The following is a 25,531-nucleotide window of genomic DNA, read 5'->3' on the forward strand; positions in this document are numbered from 1 at the left end:
TTCTCTTTACTTTCCAGCCATTGGTTCCATATGATTCAGATGGGGGATTTACTAATCAGTTCTGAGTAATAAGGGATAAAGGGCAAACGACTGCAGAGAAACCTCCATGTAAAAGATAAGTGAATACAAGCTGCGTGTTGTGGTAAAACAGAGGTGAGGGACAAAGGGGTTGAGGCCTAGAGCAAAAAATGTGTCATAACTCTTTTACTGAAACATCAAAGTCCCGTCACACACACACACGCACGCACACTCACCCACACACACCTGCACCTGTGACAAAGCGCGCCAAAGACAGAAGACTGTGACTTCAGAGAACATCACTAGTGCTTTCCATTCATAGTGTGGTCTGATAACATTTCCTCCCCATGGCCCCTTTGGTGACACTAATAGAACCAATACTGAAATGACGTGGCAGCAACAAAGCGCTGGTCGGTTGACCCATATAAGGGGTGGAATCTGCAGACCTACTGAAGTGTGTATCTGTGATGTGTGTGTGTGTGTGTGTATATCTGTGAAGTGTGTGTGTGTGCATCTGTGAAGTGTGTGTGTGTGTATCTGTGAAGCATGCATCTGTGAAGTGTGTGTGTGCGCATCTGTGAAGTGAGTGTGTGTATCTGTGAAGCATGCATCTGTGAAATGTGTGTAACTGGCACATTGATGCCACATAATGACAATGAAGGGAATGAAAAGGAGAAGAATCTTCATTCAATGAATCTTATTTTATTCCCATGTCCTTTGTGTAAGCAGCCGTCCGTGAGACATACAGAGTAGACTGGTTGCTGATAGGCAGGTGCATGAGCCCAGCATGCCTTTGCTCTGAGGAGCCTCTTTGATATCGTGCCGTCCTGTTTACATTCTTGCTTGTTGTTTATTTACTCTTTTAATTATGCTGCCAGTGAGAGAATGGAGGGAGAGGAGGGTGGAGGAAGGATAGGAGGGTTGAGGAGGGGAGAAGAGGGTGGATGAGGGTGGAGTCCTTCTTTGATGTGTGGTGGCACTGGTGAAAGTTTGGCTGAACAGACTAAGAGCTTATGCTCCCTCAACAAGATCAGACAAGATGGCACTCAATATCACATCTGTCAGAGCTAAGAAAGAGACACTCCTAGACCACACACAAATGCATACGGTAGAAGAGCACACAAACTGACACACCCACAAACACACAGATATGTTTGTTTTACTATCCTTGTAGGGACCAAACACTTGATTCCTATTCAAAATCATATTATCCCTAACCCCTAACCCTAACCTTAACCCCTAACCCTAATTGTAACCCTAACCGCTAAGCCTAAAATAGCTTTTTTCTTGTGGGGGCGGGAAACAATTTCCTTGTTTTACTATCCTTGTGAGGCCTTCTGGTCCCCACAAGGATAGTAAAACAAAAAACACACACACTTTGAAACCCATCAACGAAAGCACACATTCTGTCCACACACGTATCAAAATACAAAACAGACATGCTCATACAGTTCTCAGAAATTAGCAAACTTAAAAACAGGGCGTTTCATAAATTACCCATACAACTAACCTTTTAACGGTTATAGCAAGGGAAGCTCTGAAAAGGGGTGCCAGTGTTGGTGAGGACATACTGTACGTAGGAGTGGTGAGCTTAGTGACGCATGTTCTACTCCACTCACAGGGCAGTCCATCATTACACAATATTACGCCATGGCATGCATATTTTCTCTCTCTCTCGTTAGGTAGGGCAAGAATTACATTAGGAACCAGGACAGCAAGGACAGGATAGAGCTGTGCAGTGAAGCAACAGCCTGTACATTCAGCAAGGAGAAATGTGTGTGTGGGTGTGTGTGTGTGTGTGTGTGTGTGTGTGTGTGTGTGTGTGTGTGTGTACACTAAGGATGGAGAAATGTTCTTACTATGGTCTTCTCTGGGGCAGGTGCACTCCCCTGCATGACTCAATACCCTATCACTCATCTAGGATGTTGACTGAGAGAGAACACTTCTGGCGTGGGTTTCTAATTTTGATTCACTATAATCCTATAATTTTTTTAAATTTCACTTTATTAGCTAGCTGCGATCAAGTGGCTATAGTGGCTAACCACTGCACTGAGGCTAGGTAACACAGTCACCACCGATAAATCCATGATAATTGAACATCAATAAGCATTTCTCAACGGCTGGCCATGCTTTCCTCCTGGCTACCCCAACCCTGGCCAACAGCTCCGTCCCCACGCAGCTACTTGCCCGAGCCTCCCCAGCTTCTCCTTCTCCCAAATCCAGATAGCAGATGTTCTGAAAGAGCTGCAAAACCTGGACCCGTACAAATCAGCTGGGCTATATATAGACCTATATCCATCCGGCCCTGCCTATCTAAAGTCTTCGAAAGCCAAGTTAATAAACAGATCACTGACCATTTCGAATCCCACCGTACCTTCTCCGCTGTGCAATCCGGTTTCCGAGTTGGTCACGGGTGCACCACAGCCACGCTCAAGGTACTAAACGATATCATATCCGCCATCGATAAAGACAGAACTGTGCAGCTGTCTTCATCGACCAGGCCAAGGCTTTCAACTCTGTCAATCACCGTATTTTTATCGGCAGACTCAACAGCCTTGGTTTCTCAAATGACTGCCTCGCCTGGTTCACCAACTACTTCGCAGAGTTCAGTGTGTCAAAGCGGAGGGCCTGTTGTCCGGACCTCAGTCTCTATGGGGGTACCACGGGGTTCAATTCTTGGGCGACTCTTTTCTCTGTATATATCAATGATGTCGCTCTTGCTGCGGGTGATTCCCTGATCCACCTCTACGCAGACAACACCATTCTGTATACTTCTGGCCCTTCTTTGGACACTGTTAACTAACCTCCAGACGAGCTTCAATGCCATACAACACTCCTTCCGTGGCCTCCAAATGCTCTTAAACGCTAGTAGAACAAAATGCATGCTTTTCAACCGTTCGCTGCCCGCACCCGCCCACCCGACTAGCATCACTACCCTGGACAGTTCTGACCTAGAATATGTGGACAAATACCTAGGTGTCTGGCTAGACTGTTAACTTCTTGATGCACCCATCCCGTTAGCAGGATCATTTTCGTCAACATCCGCTGAATTGCAGAGCACCAAATTCAAATTAAATTACTAAATATATTTAATTTTCATGAAATCACAAGTGCAGTATAGCAAAACACAGCGTAGCTTGTTGTTAATCCACCTGGCGTGTCAGATTTCAAAAAAGCTTTCCGCGAAAGCATACCAAGCGTTTATGTAAGGACATCTCTCTCAGCAGACAAAACATTACAAACAGCTAGCAGCCAAGTAGATTGGTCACGAAAGTCAGAAAAGCAATAAAATGAATCGCTTACCTTTGATGTTCTTCGGATGTTTGTACTCACGAGACTCCCAGTTACACAATACATTTTCCTTTTGTTCCATAAAGATTATTTTTATATTCAAAATACCTCCATTTGGTTGACGCGTTATGTTCAGAAATCCATAGGCTCGAGCGGTCACGGCAGGGCAGACGAAAATTCCAAATAGTATCCGTAACGTTCAAAGAAACATGTCAAACGTTTTTTATAATCAATCCTCAGGTTGTTTTTACAATATATAATCGATAATATTTCAACTGGACTGTAGGTTCTTCAATAGGAGAGAGAGTGAAAATGTCTGCTCCAAGCTGTTGCGCATGCAAAACACTGATGGCACCAATGACGCGATGTGATCTTTCTCGCTAATTTTTCAAAATAAAAGCCTGAAACTATGTCTAAAGACTGTTCACACCATGTGGAAGCCATAGGAAAAGGAATCTGGTTGATATCCCTTTAAAAATGGAGTGAAGGCAGGCAATGGAACAGAGAGCTTTCAAGAAAAACAGCACTTCCGGGTTGGATTTTCCTCAGGTTTCTGCCTGCAATTTCAGTTCTGTTATACTCACAGACAATATTCTGACAGTTTTTGAAACTTTAGAGTGTTTTCTATCCTAATCTGACAATTATATGCATATTCTAGATTCTGGGCCTGAGAAATAGGCAGTTTCATTTGGGTAAATTTTTCATCCGAACATCAAAATACTGCCCCCTACACTCAACAGGTTAACTCTCCTTCCAGACTCATATTAAACATCTCCAATCCAATCTAGAATCAGCTTTCTATTTTGCAACAAAGCCTCCTTCACTCACGCTGCCAAGTTTACACTAGTAAAACTTGACTATCCTACCGATCCTCGACTTCGGCGATGTCATCTACAAAATAGCTTCCAATACTCTACTAAGCAAACTGGATGCAGTCTATCACAGTGCCATCAGTTTTGTTACCAAAGCCCCTTATACCACCCACCACTGCGACCTGTGTGCTCTAGTCGGCTGGCCATCGCTACATATTCGCCGCCAGACCCACTAGCTCCAGGTCATCTATAAGTCTATGCTAGGTAAAGCTCCGCCTTATCTCAGCTCACTGGTCAATATAACAACACCCACCCGTAGCACGCGCTCCAGCAGGTATATTTCACTGGTCATCCCCAAAGCCAACACCTCCTTTGGCCGCCTTTCCTTCCAGTTCTCTGCTGCCAATAACTGGAACGAATTTCAAAAATCCCTGAAGCTGGAGACTTACAGTGCCTTGCGAAAGTATTCGGCCCCCTTGAACTTTGCGACCTTTTGCCACATTTCAGGCTTCAAACATAAAGATATAAAACTGTATTTTTTTGTGAAGAATCAACAACAAGTGGGACACAATCATGACGTGGAACGACATTTATTGGATATTTCAAACTTTTTTAACAAATCAAAAACTGAAAAATTGGGCGTGCAAAATTATTCAGCCCCTTTACTTTCAGTGCAGCAAACTCTCTCCAGAAGTTCAGTGAGGATCTCTGAATGATCCAATGTTGACCTAAATTACTAATGATGATAAATACAATCCACCTGTGTGTAATCAAGTCTCCGTATAAATGCACCTGCACTGTGATAGTCTCAGAGGTCCGTTAAAAGCGCAGAGAGCATCATGAAGAACAAGGAACACACCAGGCAGGTCCGAGATACTGTTGTGAAGAAGTTTAAAGCCGGATTTGGATACAAAAAGATTTCCCAAGCTTTAAACATCCCAAGGAGCACTGTGCAAGCGATAATATTGAAATGGAAGGAGTATCAGACCACTGCAAATCTACCAAGACCTGGCCGTCCCTCTAAACTTTCAGCTCATACAAGGAGAAGACTGATCAGAGATGCAGCCAAGAGGCCCATGATCACTCTGGATGAACTGCAGAGATCTACAGCTGAGGTGGGAGACTCTGTCCATAGGACAACAATCAGTCGCATATTGCAAAAATCTGGCCTTTATGGAAGAGTGGCAAGAAGAAAGCCATTTCTTAAAGATATCCATAAAAAGTGTCGTTTAAAGTTTGCCACAAGCCACCTGGGAGACACACCAAACATGTGGAAGAAGGTGCTCTGGTCAGATGAAACCAAAATTGAACTTTTTGGCAACAATGCAAGACGTTATGTTTGGCGTAAAAGCAACACAGCTCATCACCCTGAACACACCATCCCCACAAACATGGTGGTGGCAGCATCATGGTTTGGGCCTGCTTTTCTTCAGCAGGGACAGGGAAGATGGTTACAATTGATGGGAAGATGGATGGAGCCAAATACAGGACCATTCTGGAAGAAAACCTGATGGAGTCTGCAAAAGACCTGAGACTGGGACGGAGATTTGTCTTCCAACAAGACAATGATCCAAAACATAAAGCAAAATCTACAATGGAATGGTTCAAAAATAAACATATCCAGGTGTTAGAATGGCCAAGTCAAAGTCCAGACCTGAATCCAATCGAGAATCTGTGGAAAGAACTGAAAACTGCTGTTCACAAATGCTCTCCATCCAACCTCACTGAGCTCGAGCTGTTTTGCAAGGAGGAATGGGAAAAAATGTCAGTCTCTCGATGTGCAAAACTGATAGAGACATACCCCAAGCGACTTACAGCTGTAATCGCAGCAAAAGGTGGCGCTACAAAGTATTAACTTAAGGGGGCTGAATAATTTTGCACGCCCAATTTTTCAGTTTTTGAAAAAAGTTTGAAATATCCAATAAATGTCGTTCCACTTCATGATTGTGTCCCACTTGTTGTTGATTCTTCACAAAAAAATACAGTTTTATATCTTTATGTTTGAAGCCTGAAATGTGGCAAAAGGTCGCAAAGTTCAAGGGGGCCGAATACTTTCGCAAGGCACTGTATGTTTCCCTCACTAACTTTAAACATTAGCTATCTGAGCAGCGAACCGATCGCTGCAGCTGTACATAGTCCATCTGTAGATAGCCAACCCAATCTACCTACCTCATCACCATATTGTTTTTATTTACCTTTCTGCTCTTTTGCACACCAGTATTTCTACTTGCACATCATCATCTGCACATCTATCACTCCAGTGTTAATATGCTAAATTGTAATTACTCCGCTACTATGGCCTATTTATTGCCTTACCTCCTCACGCCATTTGCACACACTGTATATAGACTTAATTTTTTTCTATTGTGTTATTGACTGTACGCTTGTTTATTCCATGTGTAACTCTGTGTTGTTGTTTGTGTCGCACTGCTTTGCTTTATCTTGGCCAGGTCGCAGTTGTAAATGAGAACTTGTTCTCAACTAGCCTACCTGGTTAAATAAAGGTAATTAAAAATAAAAAAAAATTACTCAGAAGCTTCACTGGATACTGCAATATCCCCAAAACACAACACAGGAAACTTCCAAGACTGTCGAGTCTACTGTAAGCCTACTCCTGTAAACCTACTCCTTCACTGACATTTTCAACCTCTCCCTGACAGAGTCTGTAATACCTACATGTTTCAAGCAGACCTTCATAGTCCTTGTGCTCAAGGAAGCAAAGCAGCACTCAGGTCGGTAGCCATGAAGTGCATTGAAAGGCTGGTCGTGGCTCACATCAACAGCATCCTTCCGGATACCCTAGACATACTCCAATTTGCATACCGCCCCAACAGATCCACAGATGATGCAGTCTCAATCGCACTCCACACTGCCCTTTCCCACCTGGACAAAAGGAACACCTATGTGAGAATTCTGTTCATTGACTACAGCGCAACGTTCAACACCATAGCACCCACGAAGCTCATCACTAAGCTAAGGACCCTGGGACTAAATACCTCCCTCTGCAACTGGATCCTGGACCAAAAGGCCCCTTAACAGATTCTATCCCCAAGCCATAAGTCTGCTGAACAATTAATCAAATGGCCACCAGACTATTTACATTGACAACCCCCCCTCTCCATTTGTTTTGTACACTGCTGCTACTCACTATTTATTATCTATGCATAGTCAATTCATCCCTACCTACATGTACAAATTACCTTATTGACTCAGCACCGGTACCCCCTGCATATAGCCTCGTTATTGTTATTGTGTTACTTTTTATTATTTTTTACTTTAGTTTATTTGGTAAATATTTTCTTAAACTTCTTCTTGAACTGCACTGTTGGTTAACTTCTTCGATATAGGGGGCGCTCTTTTAATTTTTGGATGAAAAACATTCCCGTTTTAAACAAGATATTTTGTCACAAAAAGATGCATATGCATATAATTGACAGCTTTGGAAAGAAAACACTCTGACGTTTCCAAAACTGCAAAGTTAGTGAGTGCCACAGAACTGATGTTACAGGCGAAACCCAGATAAAAATCCAATCAGGAAGTGACGCATTTTTTGAAACCGCCTCATTCCAATGACTCCTTATATGGCTGTGGAGGAGCTAGGAGTCAGCTTACGTTTTCCACGTTTTCCCCAAGGTGTCTGCAGCATTGTGACGTATTTGTAGGCATATCATTGGAAGATTGACCATAAGAGACTACATCTACCAGGTGGTCGCTTGGTGTCCTCCGTCGCAATTATTGCGTGATCTCCAGCTGCAGTATTTTTCCGTTTGCCTTTGACGAGAAACCGACTGCCAGGAATGATTTTTAATCGAATAGAATTGTGAAAAACCCCTTGAGGATTGATTCTAAACAACGTTTGCCATGTTTCTGTCGATATTATGGAGCTAATTTGGAAAAAAGTTTGGCGTTGTGTTGACTGCATTTTCGTTTTTTTTTTCTTAGCCAAACGTGATGAACAAAACGAAGCTATTTCTCTTACACAAATAATCTTTTTGGAAAAAATGAACATTTGCTATCTAACTGAGAGTCTCGTCATTGAAAACATCCGAAGTTCTTCAAAGGTAAATTATTTTATTTGAATGCTTTTCTTGTTTTTGTGAAAATGTTGCCTGCTGAATGCTAGGCTTAATGCTATGCTAGGCTATCAATACTCTTACACAAATGCATGTGTAGCTTTGGTTAAAGCATATTTTGAAAATCTGAGATGACAGTGTTGTTAACAAAAGGCTAAGCTTGTGTTTCAATATATCAATATATTTATTTAATTTCATTTGCAATTTTCATGAATAGGAAACGTTGCGTTATGGTAATGAGCTTGAGGCTATAATTACGCTCCCGGATACGGGATTGCTCGACGCTAGAGGTTAAGGGCTTGTAAGAAAGCATTTCACAGTAAGGTCTACACTTGAGGTATTCGGCGCATGTGACAAATAGACAGGCAGGTTAATAGTTTATTTCCACTAATTGGTCTTTTGACCAATCACATTAGACCTTTTCACTCCAGCACTTTTTCAGAGCTGATCTTATTGGTCAAAAGACCAATTAGGGAAGAAAAGATCAGAATTGGCCTGCCTGTCTAAACTCTCATTGCTGAAAGGGTCATTTTAAGGCATTGGAAAAGGAGCAGCCACCCTCATTTTCAGAAGTGGTCAATGAATACTGTACATTTTCTTAAACTATTGCAAATGGAAATAGAAATTCAAAGGAATACGAAACGATATGGGTAAAGTTTGAAGCTTCTGTCGTCGAAGGAATGAAAACAGGGGGAAATGTACTGTATGTCAATTATAATACAGTATGTAATTAATAATCAAATCAAATTGTATTGTATTTGTCACATGTGGTGTAGACTTTACCGTGAAATGCTTACTTGCCCTTCCCAATGATGCAGAGTAAAACATTTATAATAATAGTAACACAAGATGAATAAAACACACAAGAATTAAGCTATATACAGGGAGTACCAGTACCAGAAAATGTGCAGGGGTATGAGGTATTATGAGGTATAATCATGGCCTCTAAACCTCCAAGCTGCATACTGTACCCTATTCCAACTAAACTACTGAAAGAGCTGCTTCCTGTGCTTGGCTCTCCTATGTTGAACATAATAAACGGCTCTCTATCCACCGGATGTGTACCAAACTCACTAAAAGTGGCAGTAATAAAGCCTCTCTTGAAAAAGCCCAACCTTGACCCAGAAAATATAAAAAACTATCGGCCTATATCAAATCTTCCATTCCTCTCAGACATTTTAGAAAAGGCTGTTGCGCAGCAACTCACTGCCTTCCTGAAGACCAACAATGTATATGAAATGCTACAGTCTGGTTTTAGACCCCATCATAGCACTGAGACTGCACTTGTGAAGGTGGTAAATGACCTTTTAATGACATCAGACTGAGGCTTTGCATCTGTCCTCGTGCTCTTAGACCTTAGTGCTGCTTTTGATACCATCGATCACCACATTCTTTTGGAGAGATTGGAAACCCAAATTGGTTTACACGGACAAGTTCTGGCCTGGTTCAGATCTTATCTGTCGGAAAGATATCAGTTTGTCTCTGTGAATGGTTTGTCCTCTGACAAATCAACTGTAAATTTTGGTGTTCCTCAAGGTTCCATTTTAGGACCACTATTGTTTTCACTATATATTTTACCTCTTGGGGATGTCATTCGAAAACATAATGTTAACTTTCACTGCTATGCGGATGACACACAGCTGTACATTTCAATGAAACATTGTGAAGCCCCAAAATTGTCCTCGCTAGAAGCCTGTGTTTTGAAAACACGGCTACCCACTAAACACTGGGTGCTTAAAACAAAATGCCCCAGATACGGGGAACGAAAATATAACATATACACTAACATACAACAGCACGTTCGTCTCTAACCAACACCAGGGTTACAATATTCAATCCCGCACAAAGAAACGGGCGGGTCGGCTGACTAATAAAGCCCAACTAATTACAAACTTAAAACAGGTGCTACCAATAAACATATAAGGAGGGGGAGGAAAGAAATCAGTGGCAGCTAGTAGACCTGCGACGACGACCGCCGAGCGCCACCCGAACGGGAAGGGGGGCCACCTTCGGTCGGACTCGTGACAAGATTAGACTACTGCAATGCTCTACCTTCTGGCTACCCGGATAAAGCACTAAATAAACTTCAGTCAGTGCTAAATACGGCTGCTAGAATCCTGACTAGAACCCAAAAGTTTGATCATATTACTCCGGTGCTAGCCTCCCTACACTGGCTTCCTGTCAAGGCAAGGGCTGATTTCAAGGTTTTACTGCTAACCTACAAAGCATTACTTGGTCCTGCCGTACATACCTACTCGTACGCTACGGTCACAAGACGCAGGCCTCCTAATTGTCCCTAGAATTTCTAAGCAAACAGCTGGAGGCAGGGCTTTCTCCTATAGAGCTCCATTTTTATGGAATGGTCTGCCTACCCATGTCAGAGACGTAAACTCGGTCTCAACCTTTAAGTCTTTACTGAAGACTTATCTCTTCAGTGGGTCATATGATTGAGTGTAGTCTGGCCCAGGAGTGTGAAGGTGAACGGAAAGGCTCTGGAGCAACGAACCGCCCTTGCTGTCTCTGCCTGGCCGGTTCCCCTCTTTCCACTGGGATTCTCTGCCTCTAACCCTATTACAGGGGCTGAGTCACTGGTTTACTGGTGCTCTTTCATGCCGTCCCTAGGAGGGGTGCGTCACTTGAGTGGGTTGAGTCACTGATGTGATCTTCCTGTCTGGGTTGGCGCTCCCCCCTTGGGTTGTGCCGTGGCAGAGATTTTTGTGGGCTATAGTCGGCCTTGTCTCAGGATGGTAAGTTGGTGGTTGAAGATATCCCTCTTGTGGTGTGGGGGCTGTGCTTTGGCAAAGTGGGTGGGGTTATATCCTTCCTGTTTGGCCCTGTCCGGGGGTATCATCGGATGGGGCCACAGTGTCTCCTGACCCCTCCGGTCTCAGCCTCCAGAATATATGTTGCAGTAGTTTGTGTCGGGGGGCTAGGGTCAGTTTGTTATATCTGGAGTACTTCTCCTGTCTTATCCGGTGTCCTGTGTGAATTTAAGTATGCTGCCTCTAATTCTCTCTTTCTTTCTCTCTCTCTGAGGACCTGAGCCTTAGGACCATGCCTCAGGACTACCTGGCATGATGACTCCTTGCTGTCCCCAGTCCACCTGGCCGTGCTGCTGCTCCAGTTTCAACTGTTCTGCCTGTGATTATTATTATTTGACCATGATGGTAATTTATGAACATTTGAACATCTTGGCCATGTTCTGTTATAATCTCCACCCGGCACAGCCAAAAGAGGACTGGCCACCCCTCATAGCATGGTTCCTCTCTAGGTTTCTTCCTAGGTTTTGGCCTTTCTAGGGAGTTTTTCCTAGCCACCGTGCTTCTACACCTGCATTGCTTGCTGTTTGGGGTTTTAGGCTGGGATTCTGTACAGCACTTTGAGATATCAGCTGATGTACGAAGGGCTATATAAATACATTTGATTTGATTTGATTTGATAATGATAAACTGAATTGCTGGCCTATTTATTTGTTTCCCATATATGCAACATTCTTGTGTTTTAGTTTTTTGAGGATGAAATTATGTGATATGTAAACAAAGGAAAGTATAGAAATGTGCCTTTATTAGTCGAAAATGTGATTTAGACCTGGATGAGAGAGAACAATGTTTTGTCATGTGTTTATATACTGTATAGTGTGTTTGGTTGTTGATTGAGTGTGATATGTTGTAAATAAATAATTGTTATGACAAATTTAATTAAATACATTTTTTTTTAAAGACTCCAAGCTTCTTGGCAGGAACTGGGAACACACTGCCCTGACACACAGGCAGACTCCCACTACAACAGAGTAGACTGCTTGTCTGAGTGTTTGTCCAACACTTAATTTCTCTGGCTCTCTGGTGTGTTTACAAAACACACACACACACGGTCAGAGAATGGCAGGAGAGACCTACATGTGTGCAACTGCCTGCCTGTTCCCATTCTCCCACACGCACAGAGCGCTTGGTCACTGCTTCTCATCTTACACACACACCTACAAGTACACACACAAAACACAGACACACACACAGACAAACACAGACAAGTCTTTTCATGTTGTCCTGATGAGTCATGGCTAATCTTGAGCCCAACCCTAAACAGGCAGATAGCAGCCTCTGTATCTTGTCCACGTCACTAAGGTGAGAGAGGATACTGGTAAGGTGAACAGGACACAAGCAAAAGAGACAGGCTTAGAACTGGAGGGAGGTTGACACTGAGTATATGTTAGGAGTTAAGCTGGCAGTGACATGATACTGTATGACTAGTAGTTAAACCTGTCACTCTTTTCATGACTCTGCCAATGGAATGAATGCTTGTACTTGGGATGTCTCAAATTAATTCAAAGGAACAAAGGAATTAAAGGTCAGAACGTGACAGTACCACACCCCCCCCCCCCCCCCCCCCAAAGGTGCGGACTCCGGCCGCGAAACCTGAACCTATAGGGGAGGGTCTGGGTGGGCGTCTGTCCACGGTGGCGGCTCTGGCGCGGGACGTGGACCCCACTTCCCCACAGTTTTTGTCCGCCTCCTCAACCGCCCCCGTGGCCTCTTATGAGCGGCGACCCTCGCCGACCTCCGACTGGGGATCCTAGCCATGGGCCCCAAATGGACGGGAGATTCCGGCAGTGCCGGACGGACGGGAGACCGGACAGGCGGGAGACTCTGGCAGCGCCGGACAGGCGGGACACTCCGGCCATGCCGGACAGGCGGGAGACTCCGGCAGCTCCGGAGTGAAGGGCGATTCTGGCATCGCCTGGCTGACTGACGGCTCAGGACAGACTGGCGGCTCTGATGGCTCAGGACAGACTGGCGGCTCTGACGGCTCAGGACAGACGGGAGACTCTAGCAGCTCAGGACAGACTGGCGGCTCTGATAGCACAGGACAGACTGGTGGCTCTGACAGCTCAGGACAGACGGGAGACTCTAGCAGCTCAGGACAGACGGGAGACTCTGGTGGCTCAGGATCAGACGGGAGCCTCTGGCGGCTCAGGATCAGATGGGAGACTCTAGCAGCGCTGGGCAGGAGGAAGGCTCTGGCAGCACTGGACAGGCGGGAGCACCTGTAGGGATGAGACGGAGAGACAGCCTGGTGCGGGGGGCTGCCACCGGAGGGCTGGTGCGTGGAGGTGGCACTGGATAGACCAGACCGTGCAGGCGCACTGGAGCTCTTGAGCACCGAGCCTGCCCAACCTTACCTGGTTGAATGCTCCCGGTAGCCAGGTCAGTGCGGCGAGGTGGAATAGCCCGCACTGGGCTGTGCTGGCAAACCGGGGACAGCATGCGTAAGGCTGGTGCCATGTACGCCGGCCCGAGGAGACGCACTGGAGACCAGATGCGTAAAGCCGGCTTGATGGGACCTGGCTCGATGCCCACTCTAGCCCGGCCAATACGAGGAGCTGGAATGTACCGCACCGGGCTATGCACACGCACTGGGGAGACTGTGCGCTCCACAGCTTAACAAGGTGCCTGCCCGGTCCCTCTCTCTCTCTGGTAAGCACGGGAAGTTGGCGCAGATCTCCTACCTGGCTTCACCACACTCCCCGTGTTCCCCCACCAATACATTTTTGGGGCTGCCTCTCGGGCTTCCAGTCACTCTGCCGTGCTGCCTCCTCATACCGGCGCCTCTCTGCTTTCACTGCCTCCAGCTCTGCTTTGGGGCGGCGATATTCCCCTGGCTGTGCCCAGGGTCCTTCGCCGTCCAGAATCTCCTCCCAAGTCCATGAGTCCTGTGTTCTTTGCCGCTGCTGCTGCTGGCCGTTACCACGCTGCTTGGTCCATTGTTGTTGGGTTATTCTGTCACGATCGTCGTAAGAAGCGGACCAAAGCGCAGCGTGGTGTGAACGCATAGTTTAATGGATGACGAAAAACACGAAGTACACTGAACAAACTAACAAAACAACAAACGAACGTGACTGCTAATGAACACTGTGCTAACATGCAACATAACATAGACAATAACCCACGAAATACCCAAAGAAGATGGCTGCCTAAATAGGGTTCCCAATCAGAGACAATGATAAACACCTGCCTCTAATTGCGAACCAATCTAGGCAACCATAGACCTACATAAACACCTAGAATGGTGAACAACCCCATAAATCTACAAAACCCCTAGACAGTACAAAAACCTTAGATGAGACAAAAACACACATACCACCCTCGTCACACCCTGACCTAACCAAAATATATAAAGAAAACAAAAGAATACTCAGGGCGTGACAGTACTTTGGATGAAGCATGGGGTTTGGCCATCTGCATTTATCCCCTTGGCCACAACATCCTGATTGTTGTTATAAATTAATATTATAAATTATTATTATGCACTCAAAAAATATATATTTTTTGGTTCCAATTACAAAGTATGTCATTGCCTTTTTAAGAAGCCATTGCCTCTTTAAGAGCTCTGTTGTGAAACTGCATTTATAACACAATGCTACGTGCGCAATTGAAGGCCCAGTAGTGGTGTGTGGGGAAAATCACTGGGGAAGCAAAGCCAGCAAAAAAAGCCATATTACAACCTGTGTGTTGTGATAATTGTGTGTTTGCTTTATAACCTGTTAGTTCATATGCCTCGTGACCGTGATTTATAGGCCTAAGGCCGAGTAAATATGTGACGGAATAAGAAATTAAACCACACCTTCTGTTTCATCAAAAATCCAGAGGGCAACATCTGTCCGGTGAAGTCCACAAAGCATATTACATGTAACAAACAGTTACATGACCAACAGCATGGGCAAGCAATGTTTCCAACATTGTCGGACTACTAAACAACTATTGATTTAGAACCACAGAGTTAACACAAGTCACAAAGAAAACAGGAGCTGCCACCACTTTTCCAGCACCATTTCAACATCATCATCTATCCACATCGACGGGACAGTAATGGAGAAGGTGGAAAGTTTTACGTTCCTCGGCGTACACATCACGGACAAACTGAAATGGTCCACACACACAGACAGTGTGGTGAAGAAGGCGCAACAGCTTTTACAGATGCACAAACGAGTGCATCCTGTCGGGCTGTATCACAGCCAGGTACGGCAACTGCTCCGCCCACAACCGCAAGGCTCTCCAGAGGGTAGTACGGCCTGCCCAACGCATTACTGGGGGCAAACTACCTGCCCTCCAGAACACCTACAGCACCCGATGTCACAGGAAGGCCAAAAAGATCATCAAGGACAACAACCACTCGAGCCACTGCCTGTTAACCCCGCTATCATCCAGAAGGCGAGGTCAGTACAGGTGCATCAAAGCTGGGACCGAGAGAATGAAAAACAGCTTCTATCTCAAGGCCATCAGACTGTTAAACTTCAATCACTAACAGAGTGGCTTCTGCCAACATACAAACTCAAATCTCTGGCCACTTATGTAATAAATGGATTTAATAAAGAATCACCAGTGACTTTAAATAACGCCACTTTAATAATGTCTACATATTCTACATTACTCATCTCATATATATATATACTGTATTCTATACCATCTGTATTCTATAACATCGTGCGGCGGCCATCGCTCTTCCATGTATTTATATGTCCATATTCTTAGTCATCGCTTTTTGTGTGTATAAGGTAGCCGTTGTGAATTTGTTATATTACTTGTTAGATATTACTGCAGTGTTGGTTCTAAAAGCATAAGCATTTCGCTACACTCGCATTAACATCTTCTAACCATGTGTATGTGACCAATAAAATGTTATTTGCTCTAATGCAGTGACAACTAAAGAATACCAAAAACTATTTGGTCCAATTAACGTAAGGTAAATATGATGTGGCTGTCCATGGTACTGATTTGTGTGTGTGCATGCAGGCGTGCAAGTAGAAAAAACATGTTGACTCACCCTACTCATAGAGAAACGCCAATGCCATCTTCCTCTCTCATGTTGCCGAAACGGTCTATGACTCTTGTAATAATGTACACAATTTTAGTTTTTGTTGTCCTAGACTACCTGGATAAAATGCTTGTTAGCTAGTCTAACTTCCTGTCATGGGCAACAATGAGCTAGCTAGTTAACATTCACTTACTAGTTAAATCTAGCTAAATGATGAACTTCCATTATCTCAGGCAAGGGCACAATGTATGAATTTATAGTTGTATCAGAATCACCGTTATAATCATAGTCCAAATCCCTATCTCCATCCATGGCTAATTCAGGAAAGGGTCCAGATGACAGATGACAACGACACAACTGTCAATTACATTTTGCTTTTGATGCGATAGGTGTGAAACCAAATCCAAACGGGCTTCCCTTGACACTTTTTTTTTGGTGAGCAAGGACCATTCACAGTTGAGCTCACTCAGTTTAGCTCAATGCTGATTGGCTATTATTTTAGATATTTTTTTTTATTAAGGGAGGCCAAATGCTCACTGACTTACCTTGCTATGGGCAGCATCCATATATACACGCCACCGCAAAGGCCAAAACTCCTTTCAAAATACATTTGCCACAACTGCTTTCCAAAGTGTTTTCCCGCGATTGCATTTAGAAATGTTCTGCGTAGACTGCTTGTCAGAATACATTTTTCCCCCCTATGGCTCTCCCAACTTGAATGCATCTCGAGAGGAATATTACTCTCGCATAGAACACACAACAACAATCCGATGAGGTAAATAGGTCAACTATTCTACTATGGGGCGGTCTGATTTTGTTTTAATAACAACATTACATTGCAAAAATAGTAGCACTGGAAAGTTACATCCTGAGTGATAAAGTACAGGCTTTGAATGACTTTGCCAGCAGCTACAGTACCCTACACACCTCTGTCTGAGTTGAGCCCTGCTGTGGTGCACATTATAGACTATTTCATTCCCTTCCCTGAACATCATTTTCAGCAACAATCATGCATGTTAGTTCAGTGCACACAACGTAACAGAGAAAATTAATTACTTGAGAATATATTTAGTAGAACAGACAAGCCTTAGGCTGTCATCTCCAAACCCCCCCCTCACGCATCCCCCAGATAGTTTAATTGCAGATTTTTAAACGACCTCTCCAAAATCTGTATGACAAAAATCTGTCACAGTGACGGAGAACTTTAACCCCTGCAAATGGCACCCTATTTCCTGCCTTTGACCAAGACCCATAGCCTGACAGTGGTAAAGTTGGGTTCCACTATTTGCTGCAGTGGAACACAGTGTGCCATGTAGAACCCACAGAAGGAAGAAGTGAAAGTCTGGGGGTAAAGGACTGACATTGAGAAAAGGGCCAGTCAGTATGTTCCTCTACTGCTAAATAAGGCCTAACCCACACATCCACCGCCACGGGTTTGTCAACTGTCTGTCATCGCACTTGTCCTATTGAATACTCAAACAGTATTCCACTGTTATATTCCACCATGTTCTAGAGCTGCCAAGAGCTGTCTATAGCAAATGACAGGCACATTATGACAGGAAACGATAATCACTCACTCATTCTGCCAAGAAACTTACAACCAGACTTTCAACCCTGACATCTTACTCTTAAATATGTGTCATAAAAGTATTGGCAAGTGTCCTGAGCCTCCAGAGAAACAGACCAGGTACAGAAGAACACAAAGTAGGGACTCACTCAGACTCAGAGCCAGTCCTTTCCACTTGGACTTCAAACAACAAGACGCATGGCACAGTGCAGTGTGCTCACTTAGGCAAAATACTGGCCAGGGCCTGGCTTGTGGCTTCGGTGCCAACAGAGTGACCAAGCAATCAATGCAGTCAGTGAGTGTGCCCACTTTGGCAACATATTGGCTTGCCCTTGGCTTGTGGGCTATGGTGCCAACAGTGGAACTGGCTTGTGGGCTACTATGGTGCCAAGTGCCAACAGCGTAGCAACAATTCAATCCCAAACCAGAGCGCAGACCCCTAAAGGGCTGACCGTTAACTGACTGTAACCTAACCATAACCCCCAAAAGCAGCACGGTCATCTGCAGGTTTCTGTTGTCTGGTCAGGGGCCAGGGTAACACATTAGTCACAGCCCATTCATGGTCATTTCCACAACCACTTCTCATAATACAACTCACTGGGATACTGCTGGCTGCTGTAGTAGGGGACACATGCATGGGAGCCAAACTGGGCTTCCCTCATGCTTGTCGTGTCCCATTTCAACTCTAAAGCTGCACAACTTTACAGAGACCATAGTGGTAGGATGTCAGCAGGAGGGCTGGCTGGGGTTTGGGAACAGTGTGGGAGAGGTGTGGAATGGTTAAGAGATGTATTCACACAAACACACACACACACACACACACACACACACACACACACACACACACACACACACACACACACACACACACACACACACACACACAGTAGGCCTCCCAGGGATGGGTGAGATCCTGTGGTGAGAGGGGTTGGGGTGTGGGAAGGAAGAGGGGTTGGGGTGTGGGGAGGAAGAGGGAATGGGGGTGGGGTCTGAGGGAGGGATGGGCTCAGTGATTTATCCATGTCGGCTGGCCACATTACCTCATCTGAGTCCCATCCACGCATCTCTACCCCGTCACCACCCCCCAAGTCGTAATGACACCAGCCTCCACATTTAATCTCTAACCCCCCACAGAGAGAGAGAGAGTGAGAGAGAGAGACAGAGAGAGACAGAGACAGAGACAGAGACAGAGACAGAGAGAGAACTGCAAAAACATATACATGACCAAATAGAAATCTTCGAATCAACTATTAATAGTCCAGAACTCACTGGATTCACCAATTACATTGAATGAACTACTGGACAAAATACAAACCCTCCAACCCAAAAAGGCCTGTGGTGTTGATATTATCCTAAATGGAATGATAAAATATACAGTCCGCAAATTCCAATTGGCTATACTTAAACTCTAACATTAGCTCTGGCATCTTCCCTAATATATGGAACCAAGGACTGATCACCCCAATCTACAAAGTTGGAGACAAATTTTACCCCAATAACTACCGTGGGATATGCGTCAACAGCAACCTTGAGAAAATCCTCTGCATTATCATTAACAGCAGACTCATATCTCCTCAGCGAAAACAATGTACTGAGCAAATGTCAAATTGGCTTTTTACCAAATGCACGCAGAGCAGAATTAGGCCGATACCCGCTAATTATCAAAATACAGAGCTATTCAAAATTCTACAACCACCAAAAGGAAGCAATTCCCAAACTTTCCATAACAAATCCATCACCTGAAACTGGAGTCCCCTAAGCTAGCTGGTCCTGGGGCTCTGTTCACGAACACAAACAGACCCCACAGAGCCCCAGGACAACAACACAATTTGACCATATCATAAGAAAACAAAAAAATAATGACTTGACACATTGGATATAATTAACAAATAAAAATAGGCAGACTAGCTATTTGGCCTTAAACAGACTGTACACAGTGGCAGAATTCCGGACCACTGTGACTGACACGAAATTAAGGAAAGCTTTGAAAGCTATGTACAGATTCACTGAGTATAGCTTTGCTATTGAGAAAGGCAGACCTGGCTCTCAAGAGAAGACAGGCTATGTGCACACTTCTCACAAAATGAGGTGGAAACTGAGATGCATTTCCTAACCTCCTTCCAAATGTATGACCATATTAGAGACACATATTTCCCTCAGATTACACAGACCCACAGATAATTTGAAAACAAATCCAAATTTTGATAAACTCCCATATCTATTGGGTGAAATACCAAAGTGTGCAATCATATCAGCAATATGTGTGACCTTTTGCCACAAGAAGGCGGTGGAGTTGTAATCTACTGTAGAGATAGCCTGCAGAGTTCTGTCATACTTATCCAGGTCTGTGCCCAAACAATTCAAGCTTCTACTTTTAAAAATCCACCTTTCCAGAAATAAGTCTCTCACTGTTGCCGCTTGTTATAGATCCCCTTCAGCCCCCAGCTGTGCCCTGGACACCATATGTGAATTGATTGCCCCCCATCTATCTTCAGAGTTCGTACTGTTAAGTGACCTAAACTGAACACCCCGGCTGTCTTACAATCTAAACTACATACCCTCAATCTCACACAAATTATCAAGGAACCTACCAGGTACAACCCTAAATCCGTAACCATGGGCACCTTCATAGATATCATCCTGACCAACTTGCCCTCTAAATACACCTCTGCTGTCTTCAACCAGGATCTCAGCGTTAATTGCCTCATTGCCTGTGTGCGTAATGGGTCCGCGGTCAAACGACCACCCGTCATCACTGTCAACCGCTCGCTAAAACACTTCAGCGAGCAGGCCTTTCTAATTGACCCAGTGCGGGTATTCTGGAAGGATATTGACCTCATCCCATCAGTCGAGGATGCCTGGTTACTATTTAAAAAGTGCTTTCCTCTCCATCTTAAATAAGCATTCCCCACTCAAAAAATGTAGAACTAAGAACAGATATAGCCCATGGTTCACCCCAGACTTGACTAGCACAAAAACATCCTGTGGCATTCTGCATTAGCATCAAATAGCCCCTGCGATATGCAACTTTTCAGGGAAGTCAGGAACCAACATACTCAGTCAGTTAGTAAAGCTAAGGCTAGCTTTCAACAGACATTTGCATCCTGTAGCACAAATTCCAAAAAGTTTTGGGACACTGTAAAATCCATGGAGAATAAGAGCACCTCCTCCCAGCTGCCCTCTACACTGAGGCTAGGAAACTGTCACCACCGATAAATCTACGATAATCGATCATTTCAAAAAGCATTTCTCTACAGCTGGCCTTGCTTTCCATCTGGCTGGCCTTGCCCCCCCCCCCCCCCTCGTTTTCTCCTTCACCCAAATCCAGACAGCTGATGTTCTGAAAGAGCTACAAAATCTGGATCCCTACAAATCAGCTGGGCTCGACAATCTGGACCCTCCCTAAAATTATCCGCCGAAATTGTTGCAACCCCTATTACAAGCCTATTCAACTTCTCTTTCGTATCGTCTGAGATCCCCAAAGATTGGAAAGCTGCCACGTTCATCCCCCTCTTCAAAGGAGGAGAGACTCTAGACCCAAACTGTTATAGACCTACAGTTGAAGTCGGAAGTTTACATACACTTAGGATGGAGTCATAAAAACGCGTTTTTCAACCACTCCACAAATTTCTTGTTAACAAACTATAGTTTTGGCAAGTCGGACAGGCCATCTACTTTGTGCATGACACAAGTAATTTTTCCAACAATTGTTTACAGACAGATTATTTCACTTATAATTCACTGTATCACAATTCCAGTGGGTCAGAAGTTTACATACACTAAGTTGACTGTGCCTTTGAACAGCTTGGAAAATTACAGAAAATGATGTCATGGCTTTAGAAGCTTCTTATAGGCTAATTGACATCATTTGAGTTAATTGGAGTTATACGTTATATGTGGATGTATTTCAAGGCCTACCTTCAAACTCAGTGCTTCTTGTCTTGACATCATGGGAAAATCAAAAGAAATCAGCCAGGACCTCAGAAAATAAATTGTAGACCTCCACAAATCTGGTTCATCCTTGGGAGCAATTTCCAAACGCCCGAAGGTACCAGGTTCATCTGTACAAACAATAGTATGCAAGTATAAACACCATGGGACCACGCTGTGGTGCGAAAAACGCAAATCAATCCTAGAACAACAGCAAAGGACCTTGTGAAGATGCTGGAGAAAACAGGAACAAAAATATATCCACAGTAAAAGGAGTCCTATGTCGACATGACCTGAAAGGCTCAGCAAGGAAGAAGCCACTGTTCCAAAACCACCATAAAAAAAATCCAGACTACGGTTTGCAACTGCACATGGGGACAAAGATCGTACTTTTTGGAGAAATGTCGTCTGGTCTGAAACAAAAATAGAACTGCTTGGCCATAATGACCATTGTTATGGAGGAAAAAGCGGGAGGCTTGCAAGCCGAAGAACACCATCCCAACTGTGAAGCACGGGGGTGGCAGCTTGTAAACCAACGATTAAGGTTATATCCAGGAGACAAGACCAAGATTTATACCACGACATTGGTCCCAAGATCCACCCCCAGAACCAGTGAGTTGAGACCACGAGGTCATTAGATCAAGAATCCATGGGCCCTTTCTTCAATTGTAAGAAACTTATGTAGAGCAAACTTGAGTACAGTCCCACCAATCCCATCACCTGGTGATATTGGTAGGGGTGTGACTTAAGACACATTCATATTAGGGGTCCCGAGTGGCGCAGCGGTCTAAGGTACTGCATCTCAGTGCTTAGACCGTTCGAATCCAGGCTGTATGACAACCGTCTGTGATTGGGAGTCCCATAGGGTAGTGCACAATTGGCCCAGCGTTGTCCGGCTTTGGCCGGTGTAGGCCGTCATTGTAAATAAGAATTTGTTCTTAACTGACTTTTCTAGTTAAATAAAGGTTAAATCAAAAATATATACAGTATTTTTAATTTAATGTGTGTTTTGGTAGTGACAAAAGGTGGGACAGCATATTTTTTGAGAAATATGTTTAAAAAGAAATAAAACCATTGAAATACAGTCTACTTGTCTAATTAATGTAATAATATAGAACAACAAGATGTTAATAATAGTATAAAGAAATTGCTTTATTTTCAAACATGAAGTCAGGGTTTGGGACAGCCAACCCTCAATAGAAATAGGTGATGACTTCGTACTATATTAATTAACAATATGTTGGTTATTGAATTGGATTGAATTAAGTCTTTTTTGGGGGGGGGACAGCAATTTACACCACTTCTGTAGAATTCCGCATTTCCATGCAGTTTAAGACCATCCCAGATTCATGCTAACCAAATGAACTACTGCCTGTGCTAGGATTTTCTCAGCTCCTCTGGTTGGTTCAAACTATCAGGTCTGGTCTGGTTGGGTTTGGCCTCCTGTGGTAGCCGTGATTCTGCCATTCCAGAAGGGTTACACACTGACGAACCCCACTCTGGTCTAGCATGGCTTCTTTCCTCTGAGGGGGACTGGCTGTGTGGCTTTCTTTCACAGTGAGAGGCTGTTGTGTTTGGTGTTAACAATGCTCCTGTTCCTTCTCTGTCCAGTTAAGGAGAGGCTGGTAGACATACTCAGCCACATGCCTCAGATGACTGAGTTGTGAGATTGAAATTGTTGCGAGTGTGATTCAGCAGTTCTAAAACACACACACACACTAAACTAGTGTTCTTATTTACTCATCTCTCTGGCATGCCACTTGGGTCTATAGGAGTAAGTCACAAGATGTTTTCCCAAGCAGCAGACTCAAGCTAGACACCCAAAAGACTGCAAGTGCGCTAGTCCAATGTCACTTTGATCGTACCTGCATCGTTCACCAGCAGCCCCAAACATCTAAAGAACAAGCTACAAACCAGCCAAAACAAGCCAACCTGTGCTGAGCAGCAATGAATGAATGAATGAATGAACAGATGAATGAAGACATTTGTGCCTCTTGTTTACGCCCTTCAGAAACACACACGCTTTTGTGCCCGGTTTTCCATTGAGGCTTACTACCGTTTGGTTGGACAATAGCCCCCAGAGCAGCTGTGGCACACATTAACCCTGAAACTGCCACCACCTCCGGGGGCGTGAAACGCCTGATCAGACCAGCACAGTCATGTCAGTTTTATAATGCCGTAACTAATGCAGCTTTTTAGTAGGTTCGGATCAAAGACCAGATTCAGTTCTATAAAGCCCACTACTACGCAGCTCAAAATAAATACAGTAGGCCAATTGCTTCAAATTGACTTAGATCCATTTGAATTGAACTAAAGATCTATTTCAAATGTGCCAATGGATGAAGTGACATTGAAAATGATTGTGAAGTCAGGTGACAGGAAGGTTTACAAAGGGGTTTGAACATGATCTTGGTGTGTCACTACAGCACAAAGGCAACAAACAAAGCACCAGTTCTGACACCAGAAAATAGATGGACAGCCACAGGTTTCCTCTGCCACCTTTGACACGGAGAGTAAGCATGCAAACGTGCGCGCGCTCACACACACACAGACACGCACCTGTCAGAGCACTCCCCCTCCACCACAAGTATGTGTGTGTCTGTGTAGCCCTCCCACTCCTATTTAATTAACCCCCCCCCCCCCCCGCCACTCATCCACTACTAAGATGTGGTTTCAGTGAGCCGGCAGATAGCAGACACAGGGCCGTGACTCACAGCTCACTGACACAAAGATCCAGGGGCTGTGTAAAGGGGCTCTATCGTGTTGCACTGTGTTCTGACGTGTTTGGAGGGTTGGCCAGCGGTCAGCCACCTGGCCCCTGCCCTGACTATAGGCAGGTATGTACAGATAACTTGTCAGCCACAGAGCGACACCACTACTGCACTGCCTTAAGTTACACTGAGTCTCTGGGACTGGACAACAACTGGTGTGTGTGTGTGTATGTGCGTGCGTGTGTGTGTTTCACAGGAAGTGTCAGTGTGGTTGTAATGGAGTCTGGTCATGTGAACTTTGTTTCTCTGGATGAATGTGAATAACTGCGTACATAGTCATCAAAACTTGTAATGCCGAGCAGACACTACACAACTTTTAAAATCCTAACGTCGCTGAGCCTCTCCCATTAAAACGACCGTCTTTCCTGACGTTTTTTGTCTTGCCAACGTAGTGGTGTGCACACTAAACGATGTGGCACAGACAGGGGGTCACACACTACAAGATTCTTCACTTGGTCATGAGGATTCTCGATACCACGCTGTCTCACAAAAACAAGGATGTGATTAGATAGCTAGAACGAGCTGTGGCTCAAAGCAGCATCAAACGTTTTCAGTCAGATATCCACGTTTGCCATACAGAGGTGAAATACCTTACCAATACATTTTGAATTGAATAACATTGTGTGTAAAGAGCTTGTCAGAGCTGTAACGATGTGACACTTCGGCAAGTACAAATGTAGTCGTCGCTCCTGTTCGAGAGTCTACACACATTCTGGGTCGATGAGATAAAACGTAATCTCACTGGCTTCTTCTCTGGCGAGCTCTCATTGGCTATTGCTGATCACCGTTCTCAAATGTTGTCGTTGCATATCTCACACTACAAGAGCATTGCAGATTGTGCCGATAAAATCAAACATGTTTGACAATTTTGGGACGTCTGGACGGGATCGGTAGTCCTCAGATTGCGTCTCTGACCCCCTGGAGATTTTGCCTCCGATCTCAAAAACTTGTTTGGGGAGCTAAATCAGGGCACAAATTGCGTATTGTACACCAGGCTTAACTAGACAATAGTCCAGCACTGATACAACTGAGTGGAAAGATACTGCAGATCTTGGTTGGCGTGATCTGAGACAGTTGTCGTTCATTTCAGCTGTGTTGGTCATCATAATTACCAACAGTAAAACTTAATTTCAGGGGAAATCTGTATATGCTATGCAAACCTTTCGACAACGTGTAATTTAGACAATCCTACGCGAGGCTGGATATAGAAAACTACAGAATGTATCCTTTAGTTAGCCAATCCATTGGGTTACTTCTGAA

General features: G+C 44.4%; 1 protein-coding gene and 1 long non-coding RNA gene across 5 annotated transcripts in view; one reads left to right on the plus strand and one right to left on the minus strand.

The window, feature by feature from the left end:
* Positions 1 to 11,887, plus strand: part of LOC149979152 (uncharacterized) — a 19,041-nt gene extending 7,154 nt beyond the window's left edge. Inside the window, exon 3 of the long non-coding RNA XR_016485044.1 lies at positions 11,231 to 11,887. This is a non-coding gene — a long non-coding RNA (uncharacterized LOC149979152). The remainder of the gene's footprint in view (positions 1 to 11,230) is intronic.
* Positions 1 to 25,531, minus strand: part of LOC110537478 (vacuole membrane protein 1) — a 73,140-nt gene that overhangs the window by 36,683 nt on the left and 10,926 nt on the right. The gene's annotated exons all lie outside the window — the stretch shown is intronic.

The sequence above is a fragment of the Oncorhynchus mykiss genome, chromosome 12 (assembly GCF_057628025.1).
Source record: "Oncorhynchus mykiss isolate SJ-2025 chromosome 12, ASM5762802v1, whole genome shotgun sequence".
Taxonomy (NCBI): Eukaryota; Metazoa; Chordata; class Actinopteri; order Salmoniformes; family Salmonidae; genus Oncorhynchus; species Oncorhynchus mykiss.